Here is a 14721-nt window from a genome sequence, read left to right on the forward strand (position 1 = left end):
ACTTCCTGCACAAACTGGGTACTCTCAAACATTATTGACTGATCAAACAAAATAGATTTATTCAGATACATTTTTTAATAAGCTTGGGAAAGTTGAAGATTAAGGACAATTGTATAAACGACAAAATGGCACAAAGGAGGCGTTCAAATAGGCTAGAAGCTAATCTAGGAGAAACTGGAGATTTGGCACGTAGGTCTTTGCCAAAAGAGGGGATCCAGGCGACAATGCCTGGATCCATCTCTCATAGTGAGAGGAAGTGTCTTTGCAATAGGCATTGTGCAAGCACACGCACACACACAGACACACACAGACACACAGACACACAGACACACACACAGACACACACACACACACACACACACACACACACACACACACACACACACACACACACACACGTGTGACAGCTTTATTGGAACCCCTGTTGTGTTGCTTACGTTCGCTCATTACACTGACTGCATTTATGTTCTTTTGAACCTTAAATCCAAACCAAACGATGTTTGATTTCAGAGCCCACATAGCCACTATTATAATCTCACAATCTTAAAACTTCAAAAAAATGACTGTACTATACTGAATTGCATTGAACTTAGAGTAGTGTGACAAATGATCTTATTTGTTTATATGCATCTCTTGCAATCAGTTTTCAGACATCAGTGTGATGCACAGTATATTCCTAGTCAACGCAAAGACATTTCCGTTATGCTTTGAACCCTGCATCTTAACTTGACTTAACACACACACAGGACATAAACATGTCATGGCAGCTGGCCTAAAGAATTATAATGGTCAGTGTACAGTGATGTCACAGTTCCATGTCACAACAATTGGCAATTGTCATAATAGTGTGATGCTATGAAAGCTTAGTAGCACATAAAATGATCTGAAATGGCCTAAAATTCTTACAATTACTGATAATGGTATCATGACACTATCAAATCATTGAACATGACCCATCATTAAAACGAATGACAAGAAAGGAAATGTGTCATAACTTGTTTATGACTTGTCTATGTCAGTCTTATGATAACAGATTTCAAGATACACACTACACCACACTACACGACTTTAGCCCTGATTTCACACTCGCTGACATTTTTGGAGATTGCCGACAAAAGCCCCAGATCAGAGGCAAATAGGCGTTCTCTTGAGGCTCAATCGCTATGAGTGAACTGTTCAAAGACGTGATCCGAGTGACTCGCTGATGCCTCACAGAAGCCCGAAAGATATCAAGCAGGCTAAATATCTGGATCTATCAGGGAGTCCAAATCCCGTAGAGTGAAGTGTTGGGACTAACAATCAAAGCAGCAACGAGCTGCAGCAACGACCTACAGCAAATGAGAGCGCAAGACACAGGGTGAGGGTTAGGGTTAGAGTTGAAATAGATCTAGATCTAGAAATAGCATCTTTTTCTTCCTCGTTTTTTTTTGCTGCAAATCAATGCGCAAACAACTGGGATAGTTTGATTCTTGCAGACATCCATTTTTGTAAGAATTCCTGTCTTATGCATGATATTGCGTCATTCCCTCTGTCACTTCTCACATTTTTTCCTCTATTACAAGACAGCAGGTTGTGTTGTGTGAACAGTACAGCTATCTGATGACTTTGAAAGTCATGTAGTGTGTCACTGGCATAAGGTGTAACCGAGATTTCATGATGATAATAGCGATTTTACCATCATGCAACAAACTCTTTTAGAACATTTCAGGTCTGTTCATGGCAGTAAATGCAGTCTCCCCAAAGAGGGATCCACTAGATCTCTCACTAGCAATCCACTAGATCCAATAGAGACCCATAGAGCAGCAGCAAAACAACATAATTTCACCTGATAGCAAATAGGTGCACATTTCTTTGCCAAAAAATTCTTAAGAGTGTTATCATGAGCACACTAATCATAAAAATAAGGTGACCAATTTAATGAGACAGAGGCAAGACAATGCAGCAATGTTGATAAAGTACAAAATTAAGCAGGGGAATTAAATACGTTTTTATTTTTTCGAAAAATATATGCCGGAGAATTATTTATAGCATGGATACTTAGCTCTTTCTACTACCATCATTATTTCTTTTGAATACGTCTCCATACTGGTACTTTAAGCAATGAAAACAATTCTGTGAAAGTATTGTTGATAATGTCTGCATGTACCTCGCTAGCTCGCTGCCTCATTAAGTGCTTGTCAGTAACTTCATTTCTTAATTGTCTTGTCTTACTTTGAAAAGGCTTTGATGCACGCGTTTTTTTCTCTGTCTGTTGTATTTCGCTCTTTTTTAATGAGCTATTAGAACTCCTCTATTGTTGAGGAACAGGGGACATCTCCAGCAAACGCTCTATTTGGGTCGAGAGAGGCACAAGGGAAGGCCGTAAATCAACACTCCCCACTCGCTCACCTCACACGCTCACTCCTCTGCTTCACTGTCCGTTTTGATGATTGCAGGCTCTCTTGTCGAGAACAAAATGGGGTTTCTCTCCTTTGCCCGCCAGATGCGAGCAATCAGGGCAATCACCCTCATTTAAAACAGCCTTATGGGACACCTCCCTGAAGGCAATCAAAGGACCACAACTTCAGGTACGACTAATTACAGGTTGGGCAAGTTCTTGGGACTGCGCCGCATACAGATTGGCAAATTAATAGTGACCCTTACACACACACCCAAACACGCACACACGCACACACACACACCTTCTCATAACACAATGTGCGTGTGGAACGCAACCTGATATGTGTGAACGTTTCCCTCATTTGAGTAATGAAGCATTGCTTCACAACACCCTATCCGCTATTGTGTTTTTTGTTGTTGCTGTTTTTGAGGACAATGTCCCTGTCCCCACCTTGTCATGAAATGATAATTACATTCCGAATATTGTCACTGCTGTTCACGTTCCAGAGACACAAGGCCACAAGTCCAAAAATATCCAGTGCCTGTAAGGCTCACGGGTTATCTTGTCAATACAGACTTCTATAAGGGGGGGGAAGGAGTGGGAAAAAAAATCAAAACTCGTGGTAGAGATTTCTTGTCTCACTCCTGCAGGCTGTTGCTTTATGTCTTTCCCAGGTCTGTATTTGTCTGTCTTATGCAGCACGGTAAGCTGCGGTCACACACAGAGAGCCTTCTCACTGGTGGAGGCACTGTGTGTTTTCTCCGAAGGGTCCTGGTGAATGTAGGCTTCTGAATGACCCAGCAAACTCATCTGCATGCTGCAAGACCTTAGGGGATAAGGACTTTGGTTTGGGGGTTGCGAGAAAAAAAACCTCCAACCCCCTTGGAAAGTGGAGATGGAAAAGGGTTGCCGCAATTGAATACACTGGAGTTCACTGGAGATGTAAGTCATGGAATTGCAACTGCAATTCAGCAGTGTGATCAACTTTAAAAAAAATGACCAACCCCCTTTTTCATTCGGTAAAAAAATGGTATGTTCAAAATTCATCACACCCTAACTCAATCAGAGACTCCTTCTGTAAGGTAATGTGACACACATGTCTCTTCACAGCTTTTCAGAAGCTTGTTTTCAGAAAACAAAACCACCCGTTGCATATTTCATGTCTCAAACTAAACAATGTTCTCCTTGCGTGTCCCTATCTTCATTTATTCATGCGCTCATCTGGCTAGCACTTGAATCAAGGGTGACTTTCCAAATATGGTGCCTGCTCATTCCAACAAGCCAGACTTTCAATAATTCATTATCGGTACAGTACCCTTGCCAGGGTTTGAGGACGGCTATTATTGCTGTGGCGGATTAAGGGCAACTCTTTAAAGTTTAACTGTCCGCCTATAAAGAGTGAATGTGTACAGTTTGTTTATGGCTGGAGATACACAGGAATCTACAACACAAGATGGCTGAAATAAAATCCACTGTGTCAGGTGCAGTGAATTGTGGTATGTGGGACAACACTGCACACACACACACACACACACACACACACACACACACACACACACACACACACACACACACACACACACATAAACATACACAAACAAACACACAACCACTCACACACACAACCACACACACAGACACACACAAACACACACACACACACACACACACACACACAACCACACACACACACACACACACAACCACACCAACTTCCAAACAGACAGGCAATCACAAACATGATCAGGCTTTGCTAAGAATACTGCAGCACTAAGTTGAAGATGAATCTTTATGCCTTATGCCTACACCAGCCGATCCGAGGAGATACACCATGTGATGAACGGCGGGGAGAGGAGGCGTTTTGTACAGTAGTAGTAGCGAGGCTAAATATACTCCCTGTCTAAATGCTGGCAACAGATGGCAGTAAAGCATCATGCAGAGAGGAGCCCGAACCCCAGCCAACAGTTAGTGCTGGTCGGCTCACAAACAGCCTCCCATCGAAACTGAGAGAAAGACTGGGAGCGGGGAGGAGGGGGTGGGGGGCTGAGTTCTCATCTGATCTGATTCCAGAGTCCTGCAGGATGGATATAATGATGACGGGGGTGGGGGTGGGGGTTGGGTGCGGGGGATGGCATGCACGAGAAGTAATTTCCAATGTCACTTTTCAAATCCTCTGATTTGTACACCATAGATACTGGGATGATTTAAGACACACATGCACACACGCACACACACACACACACACACACACACACACACACACACACACACACACACAGACACTCACACACACAAACACTCTCCCACAAATGCATACATTGCAGCTGAGGCGTAAAGAACAGAAGGAAATTAAGTGGGTCAGACATCTTAAAACATTCAAGGGAGCCTCATCCCCATCATTCTAATACCCTTTATTAAAATGCAGCGCAACTCAGTGAGGCATGGGGGGGCTGTCTGGAGCACTGGGCTATTCCAGGAACAAGGATTGAGCCGTTCAGAATATCTACAACAACGTTGTTACTCCTCTCACGCAGATAATGCTGCACCTATAGGGTTTGTCGGAGAGAGTGCTCTTATCGTAGTACGGGGACACACGGTGCACTGGTTTTATTTATTTATTTATTTATGAGCGTCTGTCTTGCATTATGACACGGCAGCAGCTCAAGCAGCTCTCCTGGTCACCTCCCTGCAGCGGTTAGAGTGGCAGTAGACCGTAACCTCTGGCTTGCTCTTGCTCTGCTGCAGTGACAAAGAGCGACGACATTTGCTGCGTAATTTGCTCCGTGACTGGCAGGCCTCAATTATTTTGAGCCTGTGTGTCCTTTCCTCCTCTCCTTCATCTTCCTCTCCTTCTTCCTTTTCTTCTGCTTCCTTTTCCTTTTTCCCCTTGGCCTTTCTGGCTGATCAACAGCGGCAAATATTATACGACAGCCCTCCAGCGATGTGTTGCTTTCCAGATGAGATATTTTGGGAGGAGTCAGACAGACTTTGAGGGCAAAAAAATTGCTGGGGATATTCAGTGTAAGCCTATTCCTAAATACACTGAAAACAGGTTGCTCTGAGTGTGTGAATTTACTTTGGATGTAATGGTGGTTGGTGTGTGTGTGTGTGTGTGTGTGTGTGTGTGTGTGTGTGTGTGTGTGTGTGTGTGTGTGTGTGTGTGTTTGTGTGCAGCTCAATGATAATTGTCAAAATAACTGCTTCAAGCACAAGTGGTGTAGAAATCCGAACCCCAATGGATTTCCTCAAATGTATGGCCATAGGTGACCCAATTCATTCATTAAGACTTTTAAGTGTGTAATTTGTTTGATTAACCCTGCCACCCCAACACACTGTCCCTGGAGTGATGATGACATGTCCTTATCCATATTCCTTATCCACATTGCTAAGATAATCACTCAATTTACTGTAGCTCATCACAGCCAGGAGCTACCGAGCAGCCTCTCCCCACTCATCTTTTAACTTTAATTGCATCGTTAGAAGGATATGTGATAGGGGGGATCTCGTTTCCTTCAAATGTTCAAAAGTGGCAGAAAACATTATGACAGATTGAGCACAACTAGGACATTTAGCAAAGAGAAGCGGTGTGTGTAGCCTACGCCTCGAAGTGGTTCGGGGTGTGAGCGCAATGAGCCACTTCCTGCTCGTATTTGGATGTAATTGAATGTCTGTGTACACCTGGAACCAAAAACTAAGCGGCTGAGACGCTAAAGTGGTAGGATGATTTTGAGAGCCATTGTCACAGAAACCAATCATCTCTGTCTCCCCATTCCCATGTTTAGTTTCTCAGGCTTCTGTTCCCATCACTTTACACGGAATGGCACGGGGTATTTAAACCCCTCTCTATGTCTGCACTCTCTCTCTAAAACACACACACACACACACACACACACACACACACACAAACACACACACACACACACACACACAGACACACACGCACACGCACACAAACACACACACACACACACACACAGACACAGACACAGACACACACGCACACGCACACGCACACGCACACAAACACACACACACCCAGTAGCAACAACTCATGGCATACATTTAAATAATCTTATCTGCCAGGGACTTGAAAGTTCATCGCTAATAAAAGATAGAAAAGTGAGGCGGAGGGATGCAGTGTCCCACGCTTGTTGACCTTTGCCACGGTGCGAATGGAAATGACTCACAGTGAGACGAGAAGCCAGAACCACCACGGAGGCATCTGACAGGGAAGCGTGCAGAGGGGCTGGGCGAGAGGTTAGCATGCCTAGCGACGCACCAGCGCTGCACTCCAGTTTAACCCCTCCGCCGAGAGGACGGCTCACCGTGGCGGAGGGGGGCAGTCGGGGTCACATATGACATCCCCTGGCTCTTCATGTACAAGCCCTCAGAGGGTAAGAGTTACACGGCTAAATTGCTTAAGCAAGAGCGAAGATTTTTTTTATATGGATTATGTTTATGCAAATCTTGAGCGCAAAATAATAATGTGCATTATTTTAGTGCAAGTTGCAGACTTCTTCTCAAAAAGATAAGGTTTGCCAGTTAGACAGATGTTAATATTCAACTGCCCTTTCCAATACTGCAGGTCACTGTGAAAATGCATTAATAAAGTGTGAATTTATTAGATTAATCCTATCAATAAGGCATTACGGTTCAACACAAAATGGGACATCAGGAAACGGGAACTGACAAGAATCCCAAGCACTTAGCGTTTGAATTGGGTATGCTCTCTCCCCCTCTTAGCCTCTCAACAAGGTGTGACAAAATGCCAGAGAATGTTTTCATGTTGACGTCGCTTAACTTGATAAGCGTTTTAGGAGAGCTGGCATGTACTGTCAGACTGAGTTGACTTTAGCACAGCGTTTCTGAGGCCTGACTGACATGCTAAAACACAGGGTGTGTATTTTAACTGTTGTATTAGCCACTTAACAATTGATGTGGCTCTTTTTTAGACTCTTACATAAGACTTCTTTAAAGCACACTCATGAACAACAACACATGGTGTTGCATATTTTAACATTTTTATGTATAGGGTGTAAATGTTGATTTAAGTGCATTTGGCTTCTGCATACATGGTAAATGTTCGAAGGTTATGTAATGCCTTTTGTCTCTCCCACATTGATAATATACATCTTCTTCTGGGAAAAAAACATGACGCTCTAACAGACTCAAAGAGTCTTCAGATCAGCACTAATTCTCCTGGCCTCATTTATAAACATTGAACTAGTGACGTCCCCACAGCTGCTTGGAAGGCTGCATCTCTGGACAGACCCTGCACCGCTGCTGTGCACTTCGGCAGGGGCTGCAGTGGACTCCGTGCGGCCACGTGTCCGGCTAATTCCTGACCAGAGTTCTGACACTCTCCTCTATAAAAAGGAGGATCAGCCCAGTGTGGGCACATTAAGATTCAGCTTAAGCAACGCCCTCGCTGACCTTGAGTCAAACCCCTGTGATGGCAGATCCCATCAGATCTCATCGGCTAAACGAGGACCCAGAGAGAGGTGACCTCTCGCTGCAAAATCAAGTGGCAGAATTATTGATATTTGCCCAACAATGCCGGGTTTATTCGCTCTGCCAGAGACGCAGGAGGAGATTAAAGGCACAGGGACATGCTTGTGACGTGGAGGTCAGAGTCACTGTATATTCAAGGTGTGCTAGTTAATTATCTGCAATGAATCTCACGGTATTAAAGTTCTGGCAGTCTGCACTCTCGGAGGAAATGATGTAGAGGATGGAGAAATGGCTCCATCATGAAGTTCATGTGTAGAACTGGCACCTACCCAGGACCCAACGAAAAAGCTCTAACTTGTGTTAGGGAGTGATGCTTGGGATCCTCATTTTTGGAGGGGTGTCACAAGGTGCCAAGTCTATACACAAAAGACCGAATGCTAATTTTTGGAATGGGACAAAGACAGTTCAGAAAGATGTACGTAAATGCCTGAGTGGGTGTGTTGGTGTGCTGTTTTGGATGGCTTTTGGGAAAGACATGGCATTTTCATACAAACAGGATTACACAAAAAACCCACCCAACCCCCAAACAATTGGATTCCTCAAGCAGGTGTCAACAAATTGTGTCTTGCGTGGGCAACTATAATTAAAGTTAATAAAAATCATGACATTGCCTGGCATGACACTAATTTCACACAATTATTGAATTGTCATAGTTTCTGATTTAACTGAACAGCACATTTTCTTCAGAGGCGACATGGATGCAATTAGTCATAACTAATGATGATTTTTCCCATGTGTGTAGAGGAAAGGGGTTGGAGTTATATATAATACAGCACTCGAATCCTATGCCACATGGCCTCAAGGCTACACAACAAATAAACCTCATAAATACACAATGTAGTATTATATCTGCCTGCATTGTACAGAGTCCATTTGGTTCACTCATTTCTGATATCCATTCATGGTAGCATGGCTTAAAAGGCACTGAAATGCTGAATGTAATGGATGTCACTGTGTGTAGAGTTTAAACGAAAAGATCTTTTGAGAGGGTGCTTTGTCTTCCAAGGTCATTCATCTAATGGCCTGATGGATAATAAGTGCCACTACACAACAACAATCGCAACGATGAACAAACATTCATTAAAAAACAAAACCACTGAGAAAATGTAACGTCTGCGCTGAACTCCGCTCCGGCTACGCCCCCCTGTTCAACGGTTGACACACACACCTCCGCTAAAGCCTGTCACATTTATTCACTCATCTTCCCAATCGCCTGCAAATAATTTTTTTGGAGTCTTCTGTTCTGTTGATTGCTGGCAAACAACAATCTTAGAAGGATTGGGTCACTTTTGGCAGATATTATTCACTCATTTTAAAGCCATCAATCTACCTCAGGGTGAACAACAAGAGCCGAAACGGAATAAAACGGAATTCACCAAAATGTGTAAAGGAAAAGGCATTTTCTTTAAACGGAAAATCAGTGGCCCTACAGGTAGGTTAGTGACCTACTCTGAAAATTTCACAGTTTCAAGTGTTATAAGCTGAATATGTGCGCGGGGTGGAGGGGGTCTGGCGGCGGTCACAAACTTTGCCACTACAGCCTTCACCATCTCTTGATGGTCCAGGCCAGTAGATGGAAACTTTGCCACTACAGCCTTCACCATCTCTTGATGGTCCAGGCCAGTAGACGGAAACTTTGCCACTACAGCCTTCACCGTCTCTTGAAGGTCCAGGCCTTTAGAGAAGGAAACTTTGCCACTACAGCCTTCACCATCTCTTGAAGGTCCAGTCCAGTAGATGGAAACTTTGCCACTACAGCCTTCACCATCTCTTGAAGGTCCAGTCCAGTAGACGGAAACTTTGCCACTACAGCCTTCACCATCTCTTGAAGGTCCAGTCCAGTAGAAGGACACTTTGCCACTAAAGCCTTCACCGTCTCTTGAAGGTCCAGGCCTTTAGAGAAGGAAACCTTGCCACTACAGCCTTCACCATCTCTTGAAGGTCCAGTCCAGTAGACGGAAACTTTGCCACTACAGCCTTCACCATCTCTTGAAGGTCCAGTCCAGTAGAAGGACACTTTGCCACTAAAGCCTTCACCGTCTCTTGAAGGTCCAGTCCTTTAGAGAAGGAAACTTTGCCACTGTTTTTCTATTTTTCCATCCTTCTTCTTCCAGGATGTCACAACTGATTTGAACAATAGTCACAATAACCACACTTAACAATTAGTTTTTTTTTTTTTAAACCTGTAACCTGATCCACAACACACTAATGTCACTTTTATTTTAACTATAACACATAGCTTTTCTAACATCTGTGTCTAATCTGAGCAGGCAGCAGCAGCCCCAGCCTGAGATACCTTTTTAAAACCACTGTGCTATATTCCTTTAGTTGAGACGTGTGTACTTAAATTACTGCAAGCTTTGTTTTTACTGTGAATAAGACATGTTTTGAGCTTTCCCACGCAGCCTCACTTTACTCGCTGTGTCTTGATCTTGCATGATTAAAAGTAGTAGTTCTCCTCGTCCCCTCCACTTCCACTGTAGTTAAGATGCTGGTATTCTGTGCGCTCCCATTGCCTTGTGTTTTGAATATAGAACCCTCAGTGTTCTCAGCGTTCTATGCATGGACTTAATGAAGTATTTACTCCTGAAGGTTCAGCTTGATGTTCAGTAAGAGTCCTTCCACCATCATTCGGGAGCCACTAATTCCTTGATTAAATATTCACAACGCCTCATTTTCCCTAGATGCAGATGATTAGCGAGGTCGAGAGCGGGAGTCTTGAGACAGATGAATTGTCAGTCTTTAGTACTGAGCTGAGCAAGCTTGTGATGGGGTTGAGGGTTGTGGGGGAGGGGGGTGGGGGGGTGACTGTTCATCAACAACACGCAGTGTTATCAAGCAACGTTTTTGACCTGCCTTCCCTAAGGCCTTTCAGTTGGGTATGGAAACCTGAGGTGTTGCACAGGGACCGGGTCAGTGTTCAAAGGACCGGGTCTCTGCACAGTGCTAAGTCTCAAGAGAAGTCCAATGAAATGTTTAAAAGATGGTATTTTTTAGATAACTGTTAAAAGTTATCTAGACTGCATCTTGTCACAGTATTTAAATGTGCATACGTATCTAATCGCCATCAAACGATGATGATTCAGATTAACATATTGAGTTATGATGAGTATCATTGTATTCACATATATTTGTGTTCGAATAAAAACAAATACAGGATGCTTTTACACAATGACAGTTAGAATGTTACAATGAAGGGTACAGTAAGTGATAGCCTTCTTCTAATTGCAGATCTTTCTAGCAGTCATAAAAAATACATTATTACCATCTAGGACAGGTGATAAAACATGGCAGATGGCACAGAAGTCAAATTTCAAAGCCCTCCTTAACCCATTGCTATGTTGTCATAAAAATCAATCACCATAAATCAAACCTAGTGTTTAGCAGCGAGTGATAGTATAAATTATGTATAGCAAATATATTCATTGTGTCACACTAAACTCTGTCTGCTGTGTACAATATATATATATATATATATATAAAATGAGGAAACGTATACAGTGAAATCAGATGTGTCGAACTCAATAACATCTGGAATATAATCTATATAATAGATCTCCAGGTTTGTCCTATTTTCAGTAGGCTCTGGTACTATTATAGATTTCAGCTGTTCCACAGATAATATTTAAATAACTGAAGAAATTGATACATGATGAAATCAGTCAAACCAAATTATTCAGTTTGAACTTGCAAGTGATTACTATTGAAACCATCTGAAAAGAACCCTGAAAGACATGTCAGCTTTTCCAGACGAGCCTGCCATCAACTGATGTTATTCTTGCAGTTGCTTCCTGTCTATTTCAAATCTTCAATTCCTTTTATACGTTATTCAGGACAGGAACATCATTGCGGGAGTTATCTGGTCTTGTTTTCCTTAATTACACAACAATCGAGTGAAGGGTGTTTGGCAGCCAATGAATGCTATACATTAGTTGGTATGTACAGTAGCACACACAATTTCAAATGAGTTAATTAGATTTGAGGATAATTATGGGGAGCTTGTCTGGAAATGTGGCATGCCGAAGGGGGAACTATTCCACTCCTGTTCAGCAGCAGCTCTGGGATCCATAATAATCAGTTAGAACTGACAGCACATTCACTTTAGCGGTAGAAAAAATGAAGTTATACGGTACCGTATCCAGAGCTTAGTCTTACACAACAGCTTCCAAAACTGGTTGAAAATCTTAGCTTCAATGAATGATTTAATGTTGGTTCACTGTAAAGTCACTTCTTATTGTTGCTGGTGTCTGGCCCATGAACTCTTACCTTTGACCTGTTCACTGCATGTGGGCATGCATCTGCAATGAATGCAACATGCTGGCCACAATGTGTTCTCAGAAATGTTCAGTGTTCAGATCATGTACCGAAGTAAAAGGATGAAAAAGTAAAATGAAGTTAAAGTATGAAAGTAAGGTTCCTCGGACTGATATATGATCATATATGACCATTATATTATCAATACTACAGAATCCGTTTATAAGCAGCATTTAAGTGTTGTGGCTGCTGATTACAAACGATTTGTGGCTCTCTATCCTGCAAAGAGTACATAGTTCATCGATTTGTGCTAGGCACAGCCTAATGCAATGTAAAATTTTACACCGCTCACACTGGACCAACCTAAAACTATCAAGACACTTCCCAGACATTAGTCCCATCTGCAGTCGATGCCATTCATCCCCTGCTACTCATGCCCACATATTTTGGGCCTGCGGCAAACTTAAAAACTTTTTGTCTTTGATTTTTGAAGCTCTTTCAGAATGCATAGGCGGGGATATAACCATCAGTCCTTGCCCTTTCATGGCCATTTTTGGTGCCTCCCCAGACCATCTTAAATTGACAAAAACACAGTCAGATTCCATTGCTTTTGTGACTTTTATTGCGAGACGTTTAATCTTACTCATGTGGAAGGATCCACATCCTCCCACTTTTACACACTGGATTCAAGATGTGCTATATTTTCTTAAACTAGAAAAGATAAAACACTCACTAAGGGGCTCTGTAAAGAGGTTTTTTGAGATATGGAACCCTTTTATCACTCACGTCAGAGATAAAATCCAGCTACCTGCAATGTAAATAATTTCTATGCATGCCTATTGCTAAACCTAAAATTTCATCCTGTGTATTCATTGCCTAGTCCTGTGTTGTCTTGTCCATTTTTTCTTTTTTTATATTTAGTTACTTTTGGGTGGGGGGTGGGCATTTGGTTGACTTTATTGTGTATGTTATTTTATGTTATGTCTATGTATTGTTGATCTTGACTACACCAAGTATGTAACTATGTATATTGTGCTGTATAATAATTTGAAAATCCCATAAAAAAAAAAAAAAAAAAAAAAGTGTTGTGGCTGCTGGAGGTGGAGCTTGTTTGAACTTCTTTAAATATCGTTTTATATAGATAGACCATCTATTTTCAGTTTTTGAACTTCTTCCCTAATGTTTGAGTTTGGTGAGATATTGGATCATTTGAACATTTATTTAAATGAAACCAGATGAGACATTTAGAGAGGAAAGTCACTAGGCCTATTTGTTGGAGCTATTAAACACTCATAGACTTCTGAAATGTGCCCCTGACTACACACTGCTTTTTGTAAGACATCAGATGCCAAAAAGATATGAAACCCCTGGTTTAATCTTTAACAATGTGTTATATTTTCAAAGCTTGTTATATTATCAAATGTGTAAAATCTTAAATGTCAGTAACTAAAGATAGGAAATAAATGCAGTGGAGCACAACGTACAATTTTTCCCTCTGTAAATCAGAATGGAAGAAAATAAATACGGTAAAAATATACTACAGGTACCTCAAAATTGTACATAAGTGCAGCACTTAGTCACTTTCCATCACTGGCTCTCTTCACACCCAAACATACAACACAACATTCCACAGAAGCCATCTCATAATCACATAGACCCCCCCACACACACTACGTCACCACAGATGGCACTTCACCCTCCCCAGAGCACGACATCATAAGGCTCGCTTTTTTGAGATGGGGAACAGAAAGAGCGTGACTCACTTATCATGACCCAATCGAATAACGGTCACCAATGCTGTTGTGCTCAGACCAGAGTTTGCTTTGCATGTCATCCTGCTCTGACAATAGTTCTTCTTTAACAGAGAAAAACACTTGCAGGGGGATTGACAGAATGTCCTTGGGTTAAGGCTGTCAAAGCCCATCAGTGCCTTTACAACCTCAGCTGGTCCGTTGTATGCGGGAGTAAGATAAAAGACATTGCAACAATGCAACATATATCACTCTGTTGACTTCCATCTTGAGGCATTCACAAGCCCCCCAGGAAGGCATCCAGAACCCTATATGGCAGGGATGCAGGGGATATGACCCACAATGGCAATTTTTTTTACCAGGGTAAAATGACAAATGTAATCTAAACTGATCATATACTCACAGGCAATCATTGCAAGAGCATGATTCATCTCAAGCAAAATAGAAAGAAATATGTCAAGCTCTAACTCCTTAGAGATATGGATTATAGAGCAGATAACGCGGAAAAACATCATTAAGAGAAAAGTACTATGTTTAATATCTCAGACATTCAAATCTCTGGGTTTGATGAGGAGTGGGATTTCAACACGGGCTTGCTGAGACTGGTGTTAAACTCTAAGGTGATTTATGTTATGTATAGAGATGTACAACCAGAGCTGAGTTCATGTACTTTATATTACCAACCCAAAGGCCTTGAGGATTTCAATCAACCATACATAAGGAAAGGGTGGTAAAGAGCCTATTTCTACATATAATATAAATGATAGAAGCCCCCTAAACACATCCCGTGGCACTTTTTCCCAATCTCCTGCCTTCAGCAACAGG

The 14721-nt window shown here is 42.2% G+C and overlaps 1 protein-coding gene across 1 annotated transcript in view; it reads right to left on the reverse strand.

Moving 5' to 3' along the window:
• eys (eyes shut homolog) overlaps positions 1-14721 on the reverse strand; it is a gene marked incomplete at both ends in the record, with an annotated part of 187861 nt that overhangs the window by 31217 nt on the left and 141923 nt on the right. The gene's annotated exons all lie outside the window — the stretch shown is intronic.

Source organism: Sprattus sprattus, assembly GCF_963457725.1.
Source record: "Sprattus sprattus genome assembly, chromosome: 12".
Lineage (NCBI taxonomy): Eukaryota > Metazoa > Chordata > Actinopteri > Clupeiformes > Clupeidae > Sprattus > Sprattus sprattus.